Source organism: Primulina eburnea, chromosome 12 (genome assembly GCF_022965805.1).
Source record: "Primulina eburnea isolate SZY01 chromosome 12, ASM2296580v1, whole genome shotgun sequence".
Taxonomy (NCBI): domain Eukaryota; kingdom Viridiplantae; phylum Streptophyta; class Magnoliopsida; order Lamiales; family Gesneriaceae; genus Primulina; species Primulina eburnea.
The window spans coordinates 18,413,983-18,429,210 of record NC_133112.1 but is presented as its reverse complement, the minus strand read 5'-3'; the positions used below and the strand labels follow the sequence as shown (position 1 = coordinate 18,429,210).

The following is a 15,228-nucleotide window of genomic DNA, read 5'->3' as shown; positions in this document are numbered from 1 at the left end:
ACTTCTATAAAGGAGAAAATAGTTCAATGTGTTGAACGACTTATAAATGAGTTTATAAGTGCAAAGAAAAATAGAAGTATGACTTCTATGAGAGAAATGTAAATTTTGATTTATGGAAGTGTTCCTAAATCAAAATTTGGCCAAGTAAATAATATATTTGAAAATTGTGATTTTCATAAACATTATTATGGACTAAATTAAATTAATTCAAGTGTTGAATTAATTAAACACTAGTGGACCTAGTAGAGTCCAAATAATTAAATTAATTCAAGTGTTGAGTTAATTAAATAACATTGGGCCTTGTAGAGCCCAATTGGAAATAATTATTTAACTAGTGGGCTTGATTAAAATCAAGTAAAGTCTAATTGGGCTCAAATATGTTTGAGACAATTAAAAGTCCATGGGCCTTGTAATAGTTACAAGCCCACATGCAAAGTATGCTAGGGTTTGCATGCTTGGGAGGTGAAGAGGCTTGGAATACTTTTGAATAAAATATTGAAAAAGCATGGGATCACTTTTTGGACAACCAAGGTCACTCTTCCCTCCCTCATTCACTACATGGCCGAAATTTTAGTGATATTCCTCTCCTCCATTTTTCTCTCTTTTGTTCTTCAATTGTTGGAGATCAAAAACACTTCTCTTTGAAAAATCCTCACATTTTTCTAGTGCAAATTGTGAGGGGATCTACCTAGTTGGTGGTGGGCCTAATTTGAAGGAAAGTTTCAAGGATTTGGAGGAGAGCTTGTAGATTCATCTTCCATTCAAGAGCTTTGTTGCTAGTCAACAAAGTTGGAGCCACAATCAACTTTTAAAGTTGATAGGTACATTTCTTTAACATCCTATGAATGTTTTTGTTTTGTAAATATTACACAAGATTTTTATATGGGGTGGCCGAAATTATGCCTCAAAATTTTCGAATTTTTGCTTCCGTTGCGTTTCCGGCCACCGTAACCGGTCCGCTTTCAACCAATCCACGACTTTTGAATAAATGATCCAACTTTCTTTTCTTACTGCTTGACTGCGACCAATTGATCTTTGTTATCATCGGATCAGGCTTATGAACAAAAGCTTTCAAATCATCAATTAATTGGTCGGCAGTCGAAGCACAAATGAGCATCCGTCGTGAACTTTCTGAAATGAAATTATGTTCCACAGCTTTATCAAGAAATGTCAACAAACTGTCATAATAATTATTGATATTCAACAAGCCCACAGGTTTATTATGGATATTAAGTTGTGCCCAAGAAACGGTGTGAAAAATTTCTTCTAATGTACCAAAACCACCTGGTAGTGCGATAAAAGCATCAGAATTTTCAATCATTTGAGTGATTCTTTCATACATAGAAGAAACTTTTAATTCCTCCCCAATCGTAACACCTGTAATATTTCCTTCAGCTAAAGCTGTAGGAATAATACCCAAAACCTGACTACCTCCAAGATGAGCAGATGTTGAAACAGGTCCCATTAACCCAATATTACCTCCCCCATATACTAAGTGAATTTTTCTCTCAGCCAATATCTTTCCAAGATTATTCGCTGCTTCTACAAACACTTCATTTTTTCCAGGACTCGACCCACAAAATACACAAATATTTTTCAATGTTTGTGCAGAGGATCCAGCCATGTTTTTACTTTCTTTTTTTGGTCTGCGAAAATAGAGAGAAAGATGAGAGATTTTATAGGGGTAATATGTTATCATGACAAAACTATGGGTCACAGCTGTAAACAGAATAAATAGTAAAAACAATAATGACACACATGCTTATAAACAGTAGTGTGATTGTGGCTCACAATTTTCCTCTGGTTTTACGTCCAGAAACGGCTTCAACGCCTTCTATGAGTCGAGGATATGCTTCCCATCCAATTTTCTTATAAATTGGCAAACATGGTCTTTTTTAGTCGGATTCCCAAGACTATGACGCTCATCTTGGAATTGTTTCCATAAACGGAGAAGTTCAATATGCACATGTCCACTAGAATGCGTCTCAAGAGTCAATAAGATGTTATCTAAAGACTCCTTACTCAGCCCATTCTTAATGAAATCAATTTTATCTTCTCTGTTATTGGAAATACATCCCAAAGATCTGCATCGTTTGTCACAAGTCCATCTTGCACACTTATGACAAACCCCTAAACTTTTGGCCCTTCGTTTTTTCGCATAAGTGCTCTTTCCTAATCCAGGCAAATACCGAATGAGCAATGATTGTGGAACTTCTCCTCCTAATCGGACCTTAGCTTCAATTACAAGACGAATATCTTCTGTAATTCCTTTTTGCATTAGCAATCTCAATCTTTCACACCTTCCTGCATAAATTTTTCTTAGAACATTTTCAGAAACAGAGGGAAAATATTTACAAATTTTTGAGAGAATTTCATCCATTTTGAAAGAAAAGAAATGATTTTTTTTATTTTTATATCAGCAATAGTGGGAAACTGATTTAACCGACTATGAGAGTCACGGAGTACCGTTATCCGCCATTTAACTGGGAAAATAAAAAGATTAAGAAAACCTGAATTAAAAACAAACAAACTTAAATGCAACATAAAAATTTAAGGATCAGAAAGGGAAATAAACTCTTCTTGAAAGATTTCATTTTCTAAAATGGTTTAAGACATTGTCCATTTACTTTAAAAATATCACCATTTTTAGGATTTTCAAAATCCACAGCTCCATAATTATACACATGCTTTACAACATATGGGCATGTCCATCTTGATCGTAATTTTCCTAGGAATATGTGAAGTCGAGAATTAAAAAGCAAAACTTTTTTACCAATCTCAAAAGATTTTCTAAGAATTGTTTTATCATGAAATGATTTGATTTTTGCTTTATAAATCCTTGAATTCTCATACGCATCATTTCTGAGTTCATCAAGTTCATTAAGTTGCAATTTACGCAATTTGTTGGCATCATCCATGCTTGAATTTAAAGTTTTGATCGCCCAATAAGCTTTGTGTTCCAATTCCACAGGCAAATGACAATATTTTCCATAAACCAACCTATAGGGAGACATATTCAATGATGTTTTAAAAGCTGTTCGATATGCCCAAAGTGCATCATTAAGTCGCAGAGACCAATATTTTCTATTTGAGTTAACAGTTTTTTCCAAAATTTGTTTTATCTCCCTATTAGCTAATTCAACTTGTCCATTTGTTTGAGGATGATAAGGAGTAGTTACTTTATGAGTAATACCATATTTTTTCATTAATGAAGCAAATGGTTTATTAACAAAGTGAGTTCCCCCATCACTTATCATGGCTAGAGGAATTCCAAATCTACTAAAAATATTTTCTTTTAAAAATTTGATGACGATTTTATGATCATTAGTTCGACATGGAATTGCCTCTATCCATTTGGAAACATAATCAACTGCAACTAAAATATACAAGTATCCAAACGACGGTGGAAAAGGTCCCATAAAATCAATTCCCCAACAGTCAAAGATTTCAATTTCAATGATAGGATTCAAAGGCATCATGTTTCTTTTTGAAATAGAACCCAATTTTTGATAATTTTAACAGATCTTGCAGATTTCGTGGGTGTCTTTAAACAAAGTGGGCCAATAAAATCCACACTGCAGGATTTTTGCAGCTGTTTTCTTTGAAGAAAAATGTCCTCCGCATGCTTCTAAATGACAAAATTTAATGACACTACTTACATCATTGTCGGGTATGCAACATCGAAAAATTTGATCTGGACAGTACTTGAACAGATACGGATCATCCCAATAAAAGTTTTTTACCTCATTCAAAAATTTTCTCTTATCTTGGGAACTCCATTGCGGTGGCATTTTTCCTGTCACAAGAAAATTTACTATATTAGCAAACCAAGGTGTAGTAGTAACTGAAAATAGATGTTCATCAGGAAAATTATCGTTAATTGGTGTCATTTCACAAGATGATCCTGTTACTAGTCTCGATAAATGATCGGCTACGACATTCTCGGTTCCTTTTTTATCTTTGATCACAATGTCAAATTCTTGGAGCAACAAAATTCATCGTATCAGTCGTGGCTTTGCATCCTGTTTCGTCAACAAATATCTAATAGCAGAATGATCAGTAAACACAATAGTCGTTGATCCAATCAAATAAGAACGAAATTTATCTAATGCAAATATTACAGCAAGTAGTTCTTTTTCAGTTGTGGAGTAATTCATTTGAGCATTGTTTAAAGTTCTACTTGCATAATATATCACATAAGGCTTACCGTTTTTTCTTTGACCCAGTACTGCACCGACTGCATAATCACTCGCGTCGCACATGATTTCAAATGGTAAAGACCAATCAGGAGGTTGCATGATAGGAGCTGATGTTAAATGTCGAATGATTTTATTAAAAGCATTTTGAAATTCTTGAGTCCACTCAAATCCACTGTCTTTTGTTAAGAGGTTACAAATGGGTTTAGAGATTAAACTAAAGTCCTTTATAAACCTCCTATAAAATCCAGCATGTCCAAAAAATGAGCGAATTTCTTTAATGGTTTTTGGAGGGGTAAATTGGCAATGACATCAACTTTTGCTTTATCAACTTCAATTCCATGAGATGACACGACATGTCCTAAAACAATTCCAGAAGTAATCATGTAATGACATTTTTCCCAATTTAAAATAAGACCTTTTTCCTCCCATCTTTTTAAAACTTTTTCCAAATTTTCAAGACAATTATCAAATGTATTCCCAAAGACAGTTAAATCATCCATGAAAATTTCCAAACAATTTTCAACCATGTCGCAAAAAATGCTTAGCATACATCTTTGAAATGTTGCTGGGGCATTGCATAATCCAAATGGCATCCTTCTAAATGCAAATGTTCCAAAAGGACATGTGAATGTAGTTTTATCTTGATCTTCGAGTGCAATGGGAATTTGATAATAACCTGAATATCCATAAAAAAACAATAGTATGGATGACCTGCTACTCTTTCTAAAATTTGATCCAAAAATGGTAATGGAAAATGATCTTTTCTAGTGGCATCATTTAATTTTCTATAATCAATACACATCTGCCAACTAGATGGGACTCGACTTGTTAACAATTCACCTTTTTCATTTTTTATCACTGTGATGCCAAATTTTTTTGGAACTACTTGTGTTGGGCTTACCCACTTACTATCAGAAATAGGGTAGATAATCCCAACATCAATTAGTTTGAGAACTTCAGTTTTCACAACATCTTTCATGTATGGATTTAATCTCCTTTGTGGTTGTTGAGATGTTTTTGCATTTTCTTCTAAGTGAATTTTGTGAGTGCAAATTAGTGGATTAATGCCCTTGAGATCTTTTAGTGTCCAACCAATTGCATTTTTATGTCTTTTAAGCATATCAACTAATTTACCTTCTTCATCACTTGCTAGTTTGGAAGAAATTACCACCTGATATGTTTCATCTTCTCCAAGAAATGCATACTTCAATTCTTCTGGCAAGGGTTTTAACTCCAATATGGGTGGTTCGTCTTTGTTCTCATATTTTGCATCAAATTCTTTCTCTGATCCTGGTAATGAGTGATACCTGATAAAATCATCAAGATCCATTTCAATATTTTCTTTAACAGTTTCAATTGAACAAATATCTAATTGATCACGAGTACTCCCTTCTTGAATGTTTTCTTCCACAAGAGTTTCAATAAGATTTTCATCTTCACTTTCATCTCCTTTGTCATGTGGTTGCTTACAAAGATTAAAAACATTGAGCTCCAAGGTCATGTTACCAAATGACTGGTAACATGACAACTTCATTATTCCATTTCTGCAATTTACAAGAGCATTAGAAGTTGCTAAAAATGGACGACCTAAAATTACAGGAATTGCATTACAAGCTTCGATAGGTTGTGTATCTAAAACTATGAAATCGACAGGATATACAAAGTTATCAACTTGGACCAACACGTCTTCTACCATACCTCTTGGCACTTTAACAGATCTATCAGCAAGTAAAAGTGTTACCGAAGTAGGTTTTAACTCGCCTAGATTGAGTTCTTGATAAACTGAATATGGAAGTAAATTCACACTAGCTCCAAGGTCAAGCAAGGTTTTTTTATCTTTCGTTCTCCAATAATACAAGAAATAGTAGGACAACCAGGGTCTTTGTATTTCAAAGAATTATTATTTTGAATGATTGCACTTACTTGTTCGGCTAAAAATGCTTTCTTTTTCACATTCAATTTTCTTTTCACCGTGCACAAGTCTTTCAAAAATTTAGCATATGATGGTACCTGTTTTATTGCATCTAATAAAGGAATATTAACTTTTACTTGTTTAAAAATATCATATATATCAGAATTCAAATTTGATTTTTTTGTATTTTTCAATGCATGAGGGAATGGTGGTGACACTGTCTGTTGAACCTCCTCTTCGCAAGTTATGGGTTCCACTTCCTTACCCTTTGGAGTTGATTTATCATCATCTTCACAAGGTTCAAGAATGGATTTTTCCACAACCTTACCACTTCGAAGGGTAATAACAGATTTTACCTGATCCATCGGTTGAGTTCCAGAAGTTCCAATTTGTGAATGATGATCCTTGGGATTAGGCAGAGGTTGTGAAGGAAATTTACCTTTTTCATGAACATTAAGTGCAGATGCAAATTTAGCAAGAGTATCTTTCAAATCTGTCATGGTTTGAGCAGTTTGAGTATTGATAGACTCTTGCTTTGCAATGAAAGAATTCAATGTATCTTCCAAATTTCTTTTAGGTGGAGGAACATAAGGTGCATAATTTTGAAAATTTTGTTGATTTTGAAAATTTGGTTGCGGAAATTGTGCAACATTATCATTCCTCCAACTAAAATTTGGATGATTTCGCCAACCTGGATTGTAATTTTGAGAAAATGGTTCAAAATTTGGCCTTTTGAAATTGTTCAAAACATTGGCTTGTTCATGGAGACATTCTTTAAAAGAGGGCAGAGTGGGACAATCTTTTGTAAAATGATCACTTGTATCACAGATGTGACACGCAATTTCTTGAACAGATTTTAATTGACCATTCTTTTTCAATTCAAGTGCCTCAACTTTTCTTTCCAAAGAGGTAAATCTAGCTTGAAGATCATGTTCATCTTTGAGAGTGTACATACCTCCACCAGATGTAGGAGATTGAATCTTGTTTGATGGTTCGATTGTACCTATAGTGTCCCAATTTTGAGCATTTTCAGCTAATGAATCGAGATACTCAATTGCCTCGTTTGGATCTTTATCTTCAAATGTTCCATTACACATAAATTCAACCATTTGCCTATCTTTAGGTGTTAAGCTGTAATTCCCAGAACACTGAGTGATCATTCTGAATTGATAGATATGTTATGAATAATGTGCATAGAGATAAGAAATAAGAGATGAAGAAGTTTGGCTTGAAATGTAGAATTATGCAATTTTAATTCGAAGCCACACCGCACCTGCGGTATAAGACAGCACCGCACCTGCGGTGTAAAGAGAGAAAATAAGATTTGGTGCGAAGCAAGACCGCACCCGCGGTCGACAGTTTTGGAAAAATTGTAGGGCTGCTGAAGCATGAGCGCACCCGCGGTAATGATATGAGCGCACCCGCGGTGATGCAGCCGAGGAATCCACTCTTGTTCTCAACTTGACACATGGCAGGGGTATAAATATAATTCGAACATGAGTCATCTTCTTCTCATTTCCAGCAGGCAGAACCGAGAATTCCTCAAATTTCTCAAGGCTTTAAAGTTGGATATCTCAAGATTTAGCCATCCAAATTATATCCCGAGTTGAGATTCTTGTTCCTTGCATCGAAGGCATCAAAAGGGTATACTTTTTATATCATTTCAACATGTTTCGAGAATTGCATGTAAAGGAAATGCTGTTACAATTGTATTTAGATGTTCTTGTGAAGATTATGAGTTTATAATCGAAACCGGAACGAAGAAATGATATCGTATGCATTTCTTATGAATTTCAGCATGGTTTATGAATAGTTGGGGCATAATTATTGTGTTTTAGATTGATAGTGTGGTGGATTATGAATGAGAATAATTGAGGATTGAGGTGTGTGTTGACCGGTATTGAGAATTTACGTCGTTATGCCGTCAAAGTCTATACTGAGATTGATTATTGATAGTGTAGGTATTGACTAGAGTTAGTAATTGATCGTGTATTTATTATACATTGCCATTTCAGATTTGTTTCACTTCATTTCGACATCGAGACCTCGACATCGATAACGATTGATCAAGAAAGGTATAGTACATGTTTTGTTTGGGGAATCACGACTCAAAGGAGATCACATTTGAGTTCCCAACCAAAATCACATACTTGTTTGATTATCTATATCTTGATATGATTAAGATTGTTTATAGATTTGTTTCTAGAACTTGTATGCAAATCTTGCTATGCTTTGTTTACAGATCATGTTGTATTGCATTAAGATGATCATGCTTGTTTACAGATTTTGTATTCATGCATTAAGATAGGAAAGTCTGAGAGATCATCCAGACTTCTAGACGTTCGGCGATATCACAGCTTAGGGGAAGATCACCACCCCTATTGTAGACGCGGATACAGATCAGGCCGAAGTCTAGGAATAAGACGGACAACACCTCGATTGGGAGGGTAGGTGACAGCCAATGACGTCTTATTCACAACGGGATCCTTAGAGTTCTAGTCGAGTCGAGTCTAGACATGATTAGATTCGCATTGCATGATTATATATGAATGATATTCATATTAGCATGTTTCATGTTTTTAGATTGTTTTAATGCATGTATACATGGTTATACTGGGATTTGTTCTCACCGGTTTTCCGGCTGTTGTTATGTCTGTATGTGTGCATAACTACAGGTGGGCAGGATCTGGGTCGAGACAACGATGATCGTGATAGCGAGGTGATCTCGGGCGCAGCAGAGGACTAGTGGTTCTTTTGTTAGACTTGTACTATCATTTGAGTTTAGATGATAGTGAACACTAGTTGTATATAGACCAAGACATGTATTTTATGTTTTATATTGTAAATTAAATTAAGAACTTATGTTTGTTTAGTTACATTTGATTTAATGTAAAAAGCGAAAATTTGCCCCACGTTTTATAACAACGATCCATTTAATCCCAAGAAAAAGAATTAGAGCCCGGGTCACCACATAAGCCTTCATAAAATTGAGAAACAACTCTCCAAATTTCAAAACCATGATGTGGACAAAGATTAAGCAATTCTTTGTATCTATCCCAACACTGATAAAAAGTTTCTCCTTATTTTTGAGTGAAAGTGATGATTTGCCTTTTGAAAGAATTTGTTCTATGAGATGGAAAAAACTTTTTCAAAAATTGTTGTTGCAATTCATCCCAAGTTCGAATGGATCCCGATCTAAGATTTTGTAGCCAAGTTTTAGCTTTATCATTTAAAGAAAAAGGAAAAAGCTTAAGTCGAATGGTGTTCATGCTACAATTTAGATCATTATACGTGTTGCACACTTCTTCAAACTCTCGTAAATGCATGTATGGATTTTCAGAATCTAAGCCATGAAAGTTGGGTAAAAGTTGGATAATACCAGGCTTAAAATTGAAATGAGATGCATCTGGGGGAAAAACTAGACATGAAGGTGTACTAGTACGTGTAGGATTCATGTGATCTCTAACTGTTCTTCGTCTATCATGATCATGTTGAGATTGAATTTCATCTTCATTTTCTTGGATGGGTTCTTCCGCCATGTTTCATAAAAATAAAGTGTTATTTCGAATAAGTCGACCACTAAGTGTACGTGAACAAATGCTCATGCAAATACAAATGCAAATGCAAAAGAATAAAAACACATAAAAGCAATAAAAATTCAAATAAAGAAAAATAAACTATAAACAAAATTAAATAGACTTGAAATTAAATTATACTTCCCCGGCAACGGCGCCAAAAACTTGTTGCGACTTTGATTGTTGCACTCCCAAGAACAGGTTGTCCACAAGTAGTATAATTCGGTGAGTCCGAATATCGTATCCACAGGGAAGCAAAGGTAATTACAAGTCCACTATAATGTCTTTTTGTTTTTGTTTCTTTTTAATTTTAATTGAATCTTTAATGGGTAAATTTTAATTGTTCAAATTTTAATTTAAGTAGTTGAGATTAAAGGATCCACTCTTGGCATTTTAATAAGATTAACATTAATGAACAATATTGAAATCCACTTAATAAAATGGTTCCAATATATTAAATAATCATATTTATATTATGTTATATATTATTATCTTATAAGTATATAATATATACCAAAACTTATAAATGTGGTCAAGTATTTATTGTGCTATATATATTTGTAAACACTAAATCAAGGTTCCCACTTTAAATGGTTGGTAAAACCAAACTATCATTTAAATGGTACCAAGAAAATATTATTATGATATAATATTTATATATAATAAATCAAGGCATCCACTTTAAATGGTTGGTAATACAAAACTAACATTTAAATGGTTCCAAGAATTTAGTGTAACATATAGCAACAATAAATCAAAACTCCCACATATAAATAGGATATAAAAATGCTTAAAGAAATAAATATAACATAAACAATAAATAATGTTTAAATAATATAAAACATAGATTCTTACCTTTTAATAACCTTATTATCATGCCAAGAGTTTCACCTTATCATCTCAACTTTAGGAAGTTAGCTATTCATTATTCAAAGTGTAAAACTTTGAATATGAAATTAACATGCTAATTATATTTAAATGAAGAAATAAAGGAAAAATATAGAGAGAAATATTATGAACTCAAAGGTTTGTTCATAGAATGAGGGATATCTCAATACATTACAATGCACCCCTATTTATAGCCAAATTTGGGGAGACAACCACAAATAAAATATTATTTTTTACACATAAGTCTTCATTGGTGTTCCAAGAAATTAATATTATATTACGCATCACTTTTGAAAATCTTCTTCTCCGAATTTGCTTCTTCACATAAAAAGAAACATGTGGATAATTGAGTTGTCTAGTTATGGTATTTTTTTCAGAATATTTGACCAAGTAATTTGAGAGATATGGTCAAAATACTAGAGCATGGTAAAACTGCCACTCCTTTGGTAACTTTCTTTGTAGCTTAATTTGATCCCAATTGTGAGAGGATTTTTATCTCATGCTTGTCAACAATATTGTAAATATTATAATCAACTTTCTACAGGTCCAAGAATCATCTTAATCCCATTTGCAATGCCAAGGTTATTCTTGTTTTATCGAACCTGTAAAAATAGTAAAAATTTATAATTACACAACAACTTATATTTTATACAATTTATTATAAAACATATAATATTTAAACATTTAATAAAACAAAAACTATATATTTATATTATAAAACATTTAATTAATATACAATTTTTTATCTTTATCAATAGCACAATAAATACTTGACCACATTTATAAGTTTTGGTATATATTATATACTTATAAGATAATAATATATAACATAATATAAATATGATTATTTAATATATTGGAACCATTTTATTAAGTGGATTTCAATATTATTCATTAATGTTAATTTTATTAAAATGCCAAGAGTGGATCCTTTAATCTCAACTACGTAAATTAAAATTTGAACAATTAAAATTTACCCATTAAATATTCAAACAATTAAAATTAAAAAGAAACAAAAACAAAAACAAAACAAAAAGACATTGTAGTGGACTTGTAATTACCTTAGCTTTCCTGTGGATACGATATTTGGACTCACCGAATTATATTACTTGTGGACAACCTGCACTTGGGAGTGCAACAATCAAAGTCGCAACAGTAGATCGGAGGAGTTGGTGGTGGGATGGCTGAACCATGGACATTCAGGAAGGCCAAGCCATCGCTGGAACCACCGGTTGTGCGCACGAGAGGAGGGAAGCTCGAGTGGAATGGTTTTTAGAAACTCTTTCGGTGTTGTGTTGTAGACTGCATAGGTGAGCAGCCGTGTGTTCATGGGTTCCAAAGAGGTCCTAGGACGGTCTAAGGGAGGCCGAGCCATAGCTGGTGCCATCGGTTAGGCTAGGGGCGTGAGTTTGGGAGAAAGTAAGGTTAATAAGGTGCAAAATAGGGAAGGGCCGAGATTTGGTTATTTTTCTGGAACTTTCAGCCGTAATGTTTTAGGTCCAATTCTAGTATTTTAGGATCTTTTAAGTGTTTCTAAAATATGGGAAAAAGTTAGGAAAGTTTTGGTTAAGTTTCGGTTCGATTAGGGTTAAAACCGGAACCCCGGTGTATGTTTTAAAAACAATTCGGTTAAGTTATGAAATGGAGTCAATTTTACGTCTAGGGATGCTTCTTAAAATGTTTTGGGATATTTTTAGGAGTTTGGTAAGCTTCGGATCAACATAATGAGTTTTGGAATTATCCGAGATTTAATCATCGCACGAAGCGTTAATTAAAGGATTAATTGAAACGCCTAGATTTAGGCTTAATAAAATTATGGGAAATTATACTTAAGCTCAAATAATTATTAGAAGTCTAAGTTTTTAATTTGGAAATTTTATGCTAAGGTTTGGTTTAATTCAGGATTAAAACGCATTAATATGTTATGATTAAAGATTAATTTAAAACTCATCGATTTAAGCCAAATAAAAATATGGGAAAATTCATGTAGGCTTAAATAATTATTTGGGACATGTTATAGTCAATGGAATTAAGAAAATGTCAAAAACGTGAAATTCTACTTCTTGGGGCAAAAATGGTAATTTTTGGGTTTCCAGGGGCAAAATGGTCATTTTGCACCTAGAATGAGATGTTGGTCCTGGCAGCGCCCTGAGCACAAATTTAATATATTTTAAATGTTTATGTATGATGATCACGATTTTAAGATTTTATGAAGATATACGTCGCATGCTTGGATTTAAGAAAAATGACATTTATTCATGATTTTTATAAGTGATGAAAATAGTAATGTTTTGAATGATGGGAATTAGTTGTGGCTATCGAAGTATATGTCAATGTTTAAGACGTATATGTAAATGCTGATGATGATGATGAGGCCTAGATTAGGAAAGAGTAGAGTCAGATATTATGAGTCAGAGTTTGATTTACAATTTTATATCGATTCATGTCTTTCAGATTTGATACATGCTATTGATATCTGTTATATGCCTTTATATATGTTTTTATATGATTGCATGTATACGTTGCTTATACTGGGAATGTAATTCTCAACGGAGTTATCCGGCTGTTGGTTGTGTTTGTATGTGTGCATAACAACAGGTGGGACAAGATTAGAAACAAGAAGAGGATGAGAAATTATAGTTAGCGTGGAGATCCGGGCCCAGAAGTAGATTATGATTCAACACTTGATAAATAGTATTTGAACCCTAGTTTGACAGGAATATATTTAGTACAAGAATTGTAATTTTAGGTTGATATGTATATCAGACTGATTACATTATGTTTCCGCATTTGTAATTTTAAAAAAAAATTAAGTCCCACATTACTAAATTGTTACATTTGATATTAATAACGATTAAGAAAATGAATTAGCGTCCGGGTCCCCACAACTAGTACGTGTAGGATTCATGTGATCTGTAAGTGTTCTTCATCTATCATGATCATGTGGAGATTGAATTTCATCTCCATTTTCTTGGATGGGTTCTTCCGCCATGTTTTGTGAAAATAAAATGTTATTTCGAATGAGTCGACCACTAGATGTTCGTGATCAAATGCTCATGCAAATGCAAAATAAAAACACACAAAAGCAATAAAAATTCAAAGAAAGAAAAAAAAACTATAAACAAAATTAAATAGACTTGAAATTAAATATACTTCCCCGGCAACGGCACCAAAAACTTTATGCGACTTTGATTGTTGTACTCCCAAGAGCATGTTGTCCACAAGTAGTATAATTCGGTGAGTCTGATATCGTATTCACAAGGAAGATAAGGTAATTATAAGTTCACTACAATGTCTTTTCGTTTTGTTTTTGTTTTTTTCTTTTAATTTTTTGAATCTTTAATTGGTAATTTTTAATTGTTCAAATTTTAATTTAAGTAGTTGAGATTAAAGGTTCCACTCTTGGTATTTTAATAAAGTTAACATTAATGAATATTATTAAAATCCACCTAACAAAATGGTTCCAATATATTAAATAATCATATTTATATTATGTAATATATTATTATCTTATAAGTATATATACCAAAAACTTATAAATGTTGTCAAGTATTTATTGTGATATATATTTGTAAACATTAAATCAAGGTCCCACTTTAAATGGTTGGTAAAACAAAATTAACATTTAAATGATATCAAGAAATTAATATTATGATATATTCATATATAATAAATCAAGACATCCACTTTAAATTGTTGGTAAAACCAAAAAAACATTTAAGTGGTACCAAGAAATTAATATTACGATGTATTCATATATAACAAATCAAGGCATCCACTTTAAATGGTTCCAAGAATTTAGTGTAACAATTTAGCAACAATAAATCAAAAGTCTCACTTATAAGTAGGGTATAATAATGCTTAAAGAAATAAATATAACATAAAAAATAAATAATGATTAAATAATATAAAAATAGATTCTTAACTTTTAATAACCTTATTATAATGCCAAAAGTTTCACATTTTCATCTCAACTTTGGGAAGTTAACTACTCATTATTCAAAGTGTAAAACTTTGAATATGAAATTAACATGCTAATTATATTTAAATGATGAAATAAAGGAAAAACAAAGAGAGAAATATTATGAACTCAAATGTTTGTTCATAAAATGAAAGATATCTCAATATATTACAATGTACCCCTATTTATAGCCAAATTTGAGGAGACAACCACAAATAAAATATTATTTTTGTCTTCATTGGTGTTCCTAGAAATTATGTCATCATACACATCACTTTTGAAAATCTTCCCATCCGAATTTTCTTTTCCGCGTGAAACAAAACATGTAGATAATTGAGTTGTTTGTATTGTGGTATTTTTTTTCACCATTTGAACAAGTAATTTGAAAGATATGGTCAAAATACTAGAGTATGGTAAAACTGTCGCTCATTTGGTATATTTATTTGTTGCTTAATTTGATCTCAATTGTGAGAAGATTTTTATCTCATGCTTGTTACCAATATTGAAGATATTATCATCAACTTTCTTCAGGTCCAAGAATAATCTTAATCTCATTTGCAACGTCAAGATTATTCTTGTTTTATCGAACCTGTAAAAATAGTAAAAACTTATAATTACACAACAATTTATTTTTTTATACACTTTATTATAAAACATATAATATTTAAACATTTAATAAAACAAAAACTATAA

General features: G+C 32.4%; 1 pseudogene; it reads right to left on the bottom strand.

Moving 5' to 3' along the window:
- Positions 1-2,590: 2,590 nt before the first annotated feature.
- On the bottom strand, positions 2,591-9,650 carry LOC140806710 (uncharacterized; annotated as a pseudogene).
- Between the last annotated feature and the right edge of the window lie 5,578 nt (positions 9,651-15,228).